At 39.9% G+C, this 12035-nt stretch overlaps 1 non-coding gene across 1 annotated transcript; it reads left to right on the top strand.

Moving 5' to 3' along the window:
• The first annotated feature begins 2898 nt into the window (after positions 1–2898).
• On the top strand, positions 2899–3005 carry LOC118483657. Its single transcript, XR_004870944.1, has one exon. It is a non-coding gene; the product is annotated as a small nucleolar RNA R71 (small nucleolar RNA).
• The last annotated feature ends 9030 nt before the right edge of the window (positions 3006–12035 follow it).

Raw genomic sequence — 12035 nt, forward strand, 5'->3', positions numbered from 1 at the left:
CAAACAAAGTTCTTTTTGATGAACTTGTTTCTTTATTTCTTGACTTCATTATTTTATTTTTATAAGGAATGTCACATGAAAAACTGAGCTTTTTACTAAAATAAAGGGTTTAAAATGAAAAAGGGTTTTGGTGGGTAAAAGGGTGTTTGTTTGTGGGTTTAGAAATGAAAAGGTTTAGGCTCAAAGGGGTTAACTAGGGGGATTTTGGGTAGGTGGTAAAAAAATGAAAAATAATGGTGTTGAAAAGAAAAAGGGTTAGTCCTAATGCCTCCATCATTTACTTACTTAGGTTTAAGTTGGTAAGGACCGGGAATGTATCGTCATGGCAAGTTCTAGAGTCGTAAGAAACCAAGCGGCTATTCACACAAGAAACGAAAAATGAGCATTTAGTTTAAAGATGTTTATTTGTATGCTCAATAAAGGATCAAAACTCACTTTTTGTGGGAATGGGTTTTAATGTGATCAAGTATATATAATCAAATTTTAACTAGATTTGTCATGCCGTTTCATAATTTTTTTATGTTGGTTCTTTTTATCACGACGCTATCGGTTGTAAATTTTTAAAAATATAACCTTTTTAAAACTTGTAATTCCCAAATTAAACCAAGACAAGTAAAAAAAATGAAAAGTTTTTGAAAAATTTGGGGTGATTAGCGGTTCCAATAGAGTTTTGTGTAAGGCTTATAATTAGGACTTGCAAAATTCAAGGTTTTAGCATCCCCCCCCACACTTAAATTACACATTGTCCTCAATGTGTCCAAAAAATAAGTTTTTAGGTTGATTGAATGTGTAAAAGTTGTTACTGGGCATCTGGACACGGGCCCGTGGTGTCCGGGCACGGCCCCGTTTTCAGGTTGCCAGTAACAGAAATCTTTAAAAAGTAACAGAAGGCTGGGCACGGGGGCGTGTTCACTGAACACGCCCCGTGTCCAGATACCTGAACTGGGCATTTTTCTGTAGATTGTTTAGCACGGGGCGTGTTGGCTGAGCACGCCCCTATGCTGAACTTGCTGTAACGAAGAAAAATTATCGGAAGGCTCTGTTTTTGTGCATGGGGTGTTGGTTCAAGCTTTCCTTAGTATCCTTCACCATCCCGAGTGTGTTTTATTCCTGAAAATTAAAACTAAACTAGAAAGCATAAAAAGTTAATCTAAACTAAACTAAGGATAGTTCCGAGGAATGCCTTCGTGGTGCGCCACGTTTATAAGGGTCCTTGGCTAGACCCAAAGTCAGTCATATGTTACCCAAGTGGGATGTTTTGCATCCCATGTTGCAACGTCGGAGAGCATCATTCAAACTTGAGTCTATGACTTTCATGTAATTGACGGGGTCGTCGTCTTCTACTCTTTTACCTACCCCGAACTTCATCTCCTTGTCTCCAACCCTCAATGTTAGTGTTCCACCATTCATGTCTACCACTGCGTGGGCCGTAGCTAGGAATGGCCTTCCCAAGATGAGTGGTACTTCGGTATCCTCCTCCATATCTAGTATGACAAAGTCGGCTGGGAAGACAAATTCACCGACTTTAACCAATAGATTTTCAGCGATACCTTGTGGATATTTGACGGACCTATCGGCGAGTTGTATGCTCATTTTTTTAGGGCTTGTTTTTCCTAGGCCGAGTCGGTCGAACATTGATGCGGGCATGAGGTTAATGCTAGCCTCGAGGTCGGCTAGTGCATTGCGAATGGGAGATTCCCCAATCGAACAAGGGATGGTGAAGCTTACAGGATCGATCTTCTTTTGTGGGAGTTTGTTGAGTAGTAAGGCAGAGCATTCTTCACCTAAATTAACTAATTGCAATGATTCAATTTTCCTTTTGTGAGTGAGGAAATCCCTCATAAACTTTGAATATATAGGCATTTGAGTTAGGACTTCAACAAATGGAATATTAACATGCAATTGTTTTAGTAAGTTTACGAATTTTGTGAATTGCTCATCGGTCTTTTGGCGAAGCAACCGACCGGGGTATGGAACCCGAGGATTCTTGGTGGGCTCTTGATTTGGTGGAGGAGCCGTCTCTTGTTGGGTTGTTGGCGAAGATGTGGTTTGGCTAGATCGGCTCTTTTCAGCTGGAGGTAGCGGAGCCTCCTCGGGACCTACGGTACGGTTTCTCAACGTGATGAGATGTACTTGCGCCTTGGGGTTGGTTTCGGTATTTCTTGGTAACGCGCCTTGTGGTCTCTCGGAGAAATTTTGAGCTAGTTGATTTATTTGTTTTTCAATGTTTTGAATACTAGCTTGTTGATTTCTAAAGTTTGATTCCAGTTGTTGGAATCGATCCGAGTTTTTCTTTTCGGTGTCGGAGATGAGGCGAGATACAGTATCTTCAAGCCTCTCTCGTCCCCCTTGTTGTTGTTGAGAGAAATTTTGTGACTCGCTTCTTGGTTGTTGAAAGTTTGTTCGTTGGTTTAGATTTTGTTGGTTACTACTATTGTCGGGTTCTCTCCAACCAAGGTTAGGGTGGTTACGCCATCCTTGGTTGTAGGTACCCGTTGGCGGACCTGACGCCCTAGGTCTATTATCAATGTAGTTTACCGTTTCTGTTTGATTATCCAATTCTTTCATACAATTCCAATTTTCATGTGGCCCACCACACCCCTCACAAGCCATAACTGAGGCCGTTTTTGCCATTTCTAATTTTTTGATTTTTGAAGAAAGGGCCTCGATTTGACCTTGTAAAGAAGTGCTTTCGTCAACCTTATGGGCGCCCGGTGCAATAGATTTATTGCCTCGGGGAGTGTGCCACTGAAAATTGGTTTGAGCAATTTCCTCAATTTGATTATATATTTCATTTGGGCGACGATTACCTAAAAGTCCCCCGGAGCTAGAGTCAAGTGTTGTCTTGTGTGTGGCAACAATCCATTGTAGAAAGTGGATACTTGTTGCCACACCGCAAGACCATGATGAGGGCACTTTCTTAGTGGCTCCTTGAACCTTTCCCATGTTTCATATAAGGATTCTCCTTCCTCTTGTGAGTATGTATTAATTTCAGTCATTAATTTAGCCGTTTTAGCAGGAGGGAAATACCTATACAAAAACTTTTGGGCTAGTTCATCCCAGGTGTTTACCGAGCCAACTGGGAGGGTGTTAAGCCAAGCCTTAGCTCGGTCTTTTAATGAAAATGGAAACATTCGAAGGCGGATGGCGTCATTTGTTGCTCCATTGATCCAAAAAGTATCACATATTTCCAAGAAGTTAGTAATATGTAAGTGAGGATCTTCGTCCGCAAGCCCGTGGAAGGTTGCGGAGTTTTGGAGCATTTGTATCAAATGCGGCCGAAGTTCGAAGTTGTTGGCCTCGACATTCGGTGCATTGATTGCAGCGCCAAGATTACCTACGGTGGGTCGTAGGTAATCCATGAGGGTACGTTGATCCGCCATTGGAAGTGGGTCCCTCGAAACTTTCTCTTGCTTTTTAGCTTTAAGTCTTTTTCTTAGAAAGTGTTCGGGTTCGTCTAGAGATTCTTTTATGTCTCTACTGGAACTGGAGCTCATACACTACGTAGAAAGATCAGGTGCGGTGCCTGGGTTCCAAGTCCTGCAAGAAAAACACAAAAGAATGTTGGTCAGAAGTTTCACCACGGCCCCGTGCTCAGATGAACACGACCCGTGTCGGAGATACAATAATTATTTTCCGGATCCCTGTTATTGGGGAGCTCGGCACGGCCCCGTGCTGCACCGACACGACCCCGTGCTCAACTCTCTATAACTCGGAAAATAAAAACTGCCAGTAACAATGCTGGGCACGGCCCGTCTCCGACCAGGCACGGCCCGTGCTGAGCTCTGTAGAAACTGAAAATCTAAGAAAAATCCTAAAAAAAACTGAAAAATAAGAAAAAAATGATTAGGCCGTTGATTCCTAACTTTCTTAAAATCCTTGTGTCCCCGGCAACGGCACCAAAAACTTGATGTGCGTGCGGTGTGATATATTTTTATGTATATTTTTAGCCCTTTTTAACACATTAGTCAAGTTTTAAATTTATAAAACACGATATTTACTAACAGCAAACACACATATGGGCAAGTGCACCCATCGTGAGTGTAGTATAGTGTTGGTAAGATACCGAGGTCGTCCAAGGACACAAGAGCTTTTAATACTGGTTTATCCTCAACGTTTAATCAAATCAAAAGTTTAGAAAAAAGGTTTTAAACTGGAAAATAAAAACTAAAAATGCTGAAAATAAAAATAAAAATAAAAAGAGATAGACAAAATGAATCACTTGGATCCGACTCGCCTTTAGTGTAACCTTTGATTATTTCCGCACTTTTACACTTTTTAAGAGATTATCTTAGTTATAGTAGTAGGCCGCTCTCTTTTGAAGGTGACGTTACCCTCAACCCAGTAGTTTGAGTCAGCAAGGATACAATCCTAAAGGGTTGGATTATTGAAAGATAATTATAAGTTATTAATGCGTAATGTGGTAGGCCCCTCTTTTGAAGGTGACGTTACCCTCGGCTAAGTAGTTTGAGTCAGCAGGGATACAATCCTAAGTAGCCGGGTTAATGTTTTAATAGTAGCTTACATATGAGGGGATCAAGAAATTCGAACCCCCGCCATCCAATACCCGTGGGTATTGAAGGAGGTCCTACTAAGCTTGACCCAGGTCCTTGCAGGATCTATACACTGAACAAGGCAAGACTCTTACCAAACCATTCCCTTAACCCCCGACTAGGTAGCCAACATATCTCCATATAGACCGTGGAGATATGAATGGTGTAAATCTTTTATTTTATATAGACAGTAAAATAACGCCAAGACACCACGGACAAATGATAAGGAAGATTCACCTTCAACATAAGAAACTAGTTATTAAAGTCATTAATACATAACCAAATAAAAAGTGCGAAAAGATTAAAAATAAAAGGTATTACACTAAGTGCTTGTCTTCAGCAACTGATGTAAGATACTTAGGCAAACATGGCCTTTGATTGTCAAGAACTCTTACTATCAATCTTGGATCCCGAGACTACTACACATACTCTATGATGGATGATGGATGATGGTGGTGGATGTGGGTTGTGATGGTGGTGGTGGTGGGTGGGTGAAGTGTGAGAGATGTGGTTTGCCAGGGATGATTTGCAAGTGAGCCAAGCACCCCTATTTATAGCCTGCAAAAAAGCCCGGACACGGCCCCGTGTCCATTGGGCATGGCCCCGTGTCCATCCCTCTTCTCTTTCTTCATTAATTGCAGTTTGTCTGCATTAGTTGACCACGCCCCCGTGTCCGCTGCGCACGACCCCCGTGTCCGCTGCGCACGGCCCCGTGTCCATTGGGCACGCCCCCGTGGTGGGTGATTGAAGCTTCTACAACTTTGTCTTTTCTGCAAACACCTGGGTAGGGCTGTAAACGAACCGAACGAACACAAACAAGGCCTTGTTCGTGTTCGTTCGTTAAGGAAATAAATGTGTTCACGAACGGTTCATGAACACTTACCGAACGAGATTTTATGTTCGTGTTTGTTCATTAAGGAAATGAGCGTGTTCGCGAACGGTTCATGAACACAAACGAACATAAATAAATTTGGCTAACGCGACGAGGGATAAAGATAGATGGCCCACAGAGTAGCACTCGAACTTGAATCCCTTATTGTGGAACTGAGGTCGATTGTATTCGTGGATGTAAATAATGAGAAATTAAAGGGAAATGATGCATAAACAAGGTGAAAGTGGGTTTCCTAGTTTACCTGTTAGGGAAATAAAATAAATAAAAGTTTAATAATATAAAAACTACAAATAAAATATAAGAAAGTACAAAAATCTTCAATTAAAACTCAAACATACGAACATAAACAAACGCAAATCAACGAATGTTCACGAACACGTTCACGAACACCTTACCGAACGTTCACGAACACAATCGAACGAACGAGACCTCTGTTCATGTTCGTTCATTTAACTAATCGAACGAAATTTCTTGTTCATGTTTGTTCGTTTATTAAACGAACCAACATAAACAAACTTCCCGCCGAACGGTTCACGAACTGTTTGCTGAACGTTCAGTTCGTTTACAGCCCTACACTTAGGCACGCCCCCGTGCTCATTGAGCACGGGGCATGTTCGGCCTTCTGTTCTCTTGTTTTTGCTTGGGAGGATGCTGTCGAGGGGTCAGGCATGCCACGTTTATCCCTTTTCTTGTATTTATGTTAGATTTAGCTGCCTTTTTGCTTCTTTTATTCATTGGAGCTCATTTAATCCTGAAAATACAAAAGGAAGACAAAAACATACTTTTTCCAACATTAGTACTAAAAAAGGGTTAGTTTTATGCCACAATTGATGTAATTTATATGTTGCATTTTACACACATCATACCTCATTGAAACTTCTCTTGTAACATTTCTAGAGATATCAAAGATTAATGTGAGCATTAAGTGTCTTAATAATAACTTGCAATAGTTGCAAGAGGTGGGGGAGTGAAAACTTCAGATTACTTCAATTTACACCTCTTGTACAAGACACCGCTCCATCTCGACACTGTTCCATCAAAACTTGTCTCCTTAAAATCTAATGCTACTCTTACAAAAGTTTCATTATTTCTTAATTGTGGGCACACTTAGATTTCTTACCTAAACTAATATAATCCTCAACAAGAAAAACTACAACGACTAATGTCATTAATTTGTTTTTCTCTATTAGAATCTGTTGGTCATTAAATATTGACCCTAAGCATGCTGAGTTCCTAAAGATCTCTAAGGTCAGTGGGAGCAGTCAAAGTCCTTATCATGACTTGCAAGGAATACAAGAGGCGGGGGAAGAGAGTCATTAAATTTTACTCCGAACTTAACTCCGCTTACACCTCTTGTACACCATACAGCACCAACTCTTATAGACTTAGAATTTTGAAAATGATAGAACCTAACCAAGAGCTAATACATAAAACTGAAACTTCTAATAAACCCAATAATCAACTCAAGAGGTCATCTAGGTTTAAAAACCTACTAACTTTGATGATTACATAACCTTCCTAACTGAAGTTGAAATGGATTTTGGAAAAGTTTACTAATCCTATCTCTTCTAACTAAGCCATTAGCGTCAATCAATCTTCTAAATGGAATAAAAATGTTTTCTAGTAAAATTGATTTTATGTGTTCGAATAACATTTGGGATTTGATTAAATTACCTAAGAGTGTTCATAACCAAAAAAAATCCTAATATAAACGTTAAGACTTGAAGAAGCATGATTGATTTGGGTATACTCAGGAAGAGATAAATTATCAAAGAATTTTTCTTACCTATCTTACAAAAGGTTTCTTTTAGGATCATCACTGTTCTAGTAGCTTATAATAGTTTTGAGCTACATTAGATGAACATTAAAACAACTTTCCTTGACAACTGGCTAACATATTTACGTGTTCATAAAACAACCTAAAAGTTCTAAACTGAAGGTTAAAGAACACTTTGTTTGTAAGCCAATAAAATCCATGTACAGGTTAATGCAAACATCATAATGCGATGAAATCTTAACACATTTTTTTTTATCAAGAACCAAGTGGATTAATGTACCTACCTCAAAATGAGTAGGAGCAACTAAAATAAACTTGTCTATATAGATGATATTCTTTTGACAAGTATATGTTATATAAGTCATAGTATTGTTAACACAAACCTTGATATAATAGATCTCATAGATATCTCTTACGTGATAGATATCATAACATACCGAGATAGACCCAATGGGACATTAGTTTCGTTCCATAAGTTTAACCTTAAATGGGTCCTTACATATGTAACAAAAAATACTACTTTCCTTTAGAGGATAAAAGGATAAATGAGATTATTTACTTACGCTTTTGACGTGCGTGCGAGTGTGTATATTTTTAGTTACATTTTTAACTCTTTTACTCGCCGATTTCAAGTTTTAAATTTATAAAACATGATATTCCACTACCACTCTACACACACGCTAGGGCAAGTATACCCATCGCAGACGTAGTATAGTGATGGCAAGATACCGAGGTTGTCCAAGGACACAAGAGCTTTTAGTACCGGCTTATCGTCAACGTCTAATCGAACTAAATTTCTAGAAAAGATTTTTAAGCTAATAAAAAGATAAAAACAGAAAATAAAAATAAAAATAAAATAAAAATGATAGACAAGAAAGAATCACTTGGATTCAACTTATGTTTAATGTACTCTTTTGATAATTTCCGCACTTTTGGGCATTTTTAGAGATTATCTTAGTTATAGTAGAAGGCCCCTCTTTTGGAGGAGACGTTACCCTCAACCTAGTGGTTTGAGTCAGCAAGGATACAACCCCACCAGGTCGGAATATTGAAACATAATTAAGTAAGTTATTAATGTAAAATGTGGTGGACTCCCCTTTCAAGGCGGCGATCACCCTCAACACGTTGGTCTGAGTTACCAGGGATACAGTTCTCATGAGGTTGGTTTAAAGTTTTAATAGTAGTTTATGAATAAGGGGTGCAAGCGTTTTCTTACTCTCAGTCGGGCCAGTCATTCCCGGCCAATCCATGGAGTAGTACTAAACTTGCACCGGGTTCTCGCGGGATATATACACTGAACAAGACATAGAATTACCCAGTCCACCCTTCTAACCCCCTTACAGGCAATTAACATGCTTTATATAGACCGTAAAGAGAGGAATATGTTGCATAAACGACATATGAAGAATGGGTGAATAAATTCGCCTTCAAAACAAAAAATTAATTATTAAAGTCATTAATACAAACCCAATTAAAAAGTAGCCAAAGATTGGAAATCATAAAAGAAATATATAAAAGATATGTCTTCACCAAGTGATGTAAGAATTTAGCCAAGCATGGCCTTTGTTTGAAAAAGATTCTTACGATCAATCTAGGATCCCGAGACTATACACACACACTCTAAAGATGGAAAAATGGATGATGGTGGTGGATGCTAGTGTTGTAGTAGTGGTGGACTGGTGGCAAGTGAGAGAGAAATGGTTTGCCAAGGGATGAGTTGAAGTGGAGCCAAGCACTTCTATTTATAGCTGTCTAGAAGGTTTAGCACTGTAACACCCCGTGTTTCGGAAGTCAAAGTCAAAGTCAAGATTGAAGTCAACGGAAGAAAAGATTACTAATTGCAATCTGTCTCTCCTTACTCAATCCCTGTTTTGACTTCTTTGACTTGTGGTTAGCCTATTTTATGATACGTTAGTTGTATTATGTGGAGTAATTGTTAAGAATCGCAGTAATCAATGTATATTTATCGCTACGAATCGCTTTACGATTGTGAACAATAGGAAGTAACAATGCGATAAAGTTATCTAAATACTAATCAAACTAAACTAATCAACATCGCGCTCGTAACTCGAATTACGCATTTTTGGTGATTGTTATACGTGTGTGTGTGTGCCTTACGTGTTACTTGTGCATGTTTATTTATGTATGTGTGTGATCAATCAAATCGCAATCGAACTCAATCGCAATCGAATCGCAAACGCTAAACGAATACGAAATAAGGATGATTGTATGTTGATATAGTATGATAATTAGTGGAGAAGAGATAGCGCGAGATATGAGTAGTTGGGATTAAAAGTAATTTGACTAGGAAACTCCATCGCATCGCAACGCTCGCAATCGAAATCGAAACAATAAAACTCATCGCACCAAACACTCGAACCAGGAGACCGATCGATCAGGCAACCAGCCGATCGACCAGCCGTCCGCTCGGACCGCCGTCCGATCAGACAGGCTGTCCAATCGAGCTGCCTGGCCGATCGACCAGCCCCTTTCCTCTTTTGGAACTCTATAAATACCTCTTGTCACTTTCATTCTTTCTACTTTTGACAACTCTCTGTTCGAACAGCACGCTATCCTCGCTTTTTCTCAGATTTCTCTCAAATCCGGTAAGATCTCGTCCTAAATCTCGTACTTTCTTGATCTACACGCACTCCTGCACCTTTCTGTCTTTTGAATCTTAACTTTTAACCGTGAAATCACCAAGATTCAAGGTGTTCTAGGATGACGTCATCATGTGTTCTTGAAGAACTTCATGTTTTGGCCTCAATCCACCAAGAACAACTTAGATCTAACTGATTTCCACACAAATAAATAAAGATCTTGCATAGATCTGGTGAAAAAGGATGGGAAGATGGTTCTAACTTTCTTTCAACTCTTTTACATTCAATGCACTCAAAACCGATAGAATCGGACCTTGTTCTAGTCTTCTACTCATTCCTAGTGTTGTTCTAGTTCAAGAACTGGATTCTACTCACGAGACCACCGATTTTGGGTTAACCAAAAAAGGTTGTCCTGAACCGGTTAACTGGTCGAACTAGGGTGATCCTTGTTTGGTTGGATTGCTTGGGTCAAGACAGGGTTCTATTGGTTAACACGTTGTCACACCATCTCGATAAAACGACAAACAATCAAAACAACCAAGTTTAAGACGAACAGGCCGACCAGGACAGAGTGTCGTCCGATCGGACTGCTGTCTGATCGAACAGCCAAACCGATCGACTGGCCAAACCGAACGGCTTGCACCTTGGGTCCCACACTTAAATTATTCACCAACATCTAAAGTTTGATTGTTGAATGAGTTGCTAACCGATCGAACTACCATCCGATCGGGTTGACCGCTCGAACATGTGACAATTAAACTTCAACACTTAAATAATTTTCAACATGTTCAACGCACTAGGAAAGCCACCCGATCGAACAGTTGTCCGATCGAGTGACATCCTGTTGTGAACTTGTTCTCACTGAAGTCCCCAACCGAACGGGTTGCCGGCCGATCGAACGACCGTCCGATCGACCGACCTGAAGGGTAGATGTCACACCCCCAAAATCCACCATGCGGGGTACCACCGCTTGGAGGCGTGACGTGACCAGGATCGAGCCACCAATCATATTGAACATCTTAATTGAGTAAATATAACCAACCACAATACGATTGGTGACCAAAAGCTAGTTAACTAAGTTTTTAAATTAAACAGCGGAAGCATAAACGTAAATCCAAAAACATAAGTCCATAGTTTATAAGTTTAAAATCCAAAACGTAGATTTAACAAGTTCATAAGGATTAAGTGTTTATTACGGAACATGACAGTCCGTATCCCACAACAACCTCCTCCTCGTGCAAGCTCCATAAGCATCTAGCGACCTGTAAGGCATGTAACAACGAGTCAACAACATAGTTGAGTGAGTTCACGGTTGGTTGATTAGTTTTAAGTTGTTTCTGAAAACGTGGTTTGTCTTTCATTGGCGTAATTGCCGTGGGGGTTACCCCGTAGTTGAAAGTATGTTTAACCAGTTCATTCCTTATTACTCAAACCATATTCATGATTAGTGGGGGCTTCCCCATGTGAACCACTAGACTGTACCATATCGACCACTAACGCAAATAAGTTGTGCCCTACATCAGTGTCTATCATCACTGACGGTTTGCCATAGTCCATTAGTACACGCCCGTCCGACTGGCACGGTGTGAGGTTTGTTAAACCTAATAGCGCTATTAACTAACCACCCGCTCGCCATTGGCCTCGGCGATTAAGTCGATATAAAAATGAGGGACTTATGATAGAGTTTTGTCTAGTAAGTTTTAAGGTTGTTGTCCTACCCAAGGAGGACGAACGTACGTAGTTCTACCCAAGGAGAATACACAGGAGTAATATTGGCATCCTACCCAAGGAGGATGGCCGTACATATCCTACCCAAGGAGGATATGTAGATTCAGTTTTAAATTCTTTAACCCATTCCCAAACCACCGGGAATCCCATGCCTTAGAAAGTGTGTGAACTCACCTCGGTTTGCTAAGTTAGATTCTCAAAGATAGCTAAGAGTCAAGGTCGGTCAATCACGTCCTAGTATGATTACCACTTAATTTATTAGTGACTTCAAATAAGCACAAAATTCCTACACGCATCTAACGCATAACATGCATCACTTTAACGGTTTATGCCCGTACAAGCCTCCCATCTATTCCCATTCATAAGCAAGCATACGATATTGCATATAACACTTTTATTGACATATATCGTGTTAGATTATTTACAGATAGCATACTCGACATTTAAACGCGCAAATTACAACTTATGTCGTTTCAGCTTAAATA

The sequence above is a fragment of the Helianthus annuus genome, chromosome 10, assembly GCF_002127325.2.
Source record: "Helianthus annuus cultivar XRQ/B chromosome 10, HanXRQr2.0-SUNRISE, whole genome shotgun sequence".
In the NCBI taxonomy this organism is placed as follows: domain Eukaryota; kingdom Viridiplantae; phylum Streptophyta; class Magnoliopsida; order Asterales; family Asteraceae; genus Helianthus; species Helianthus annuus.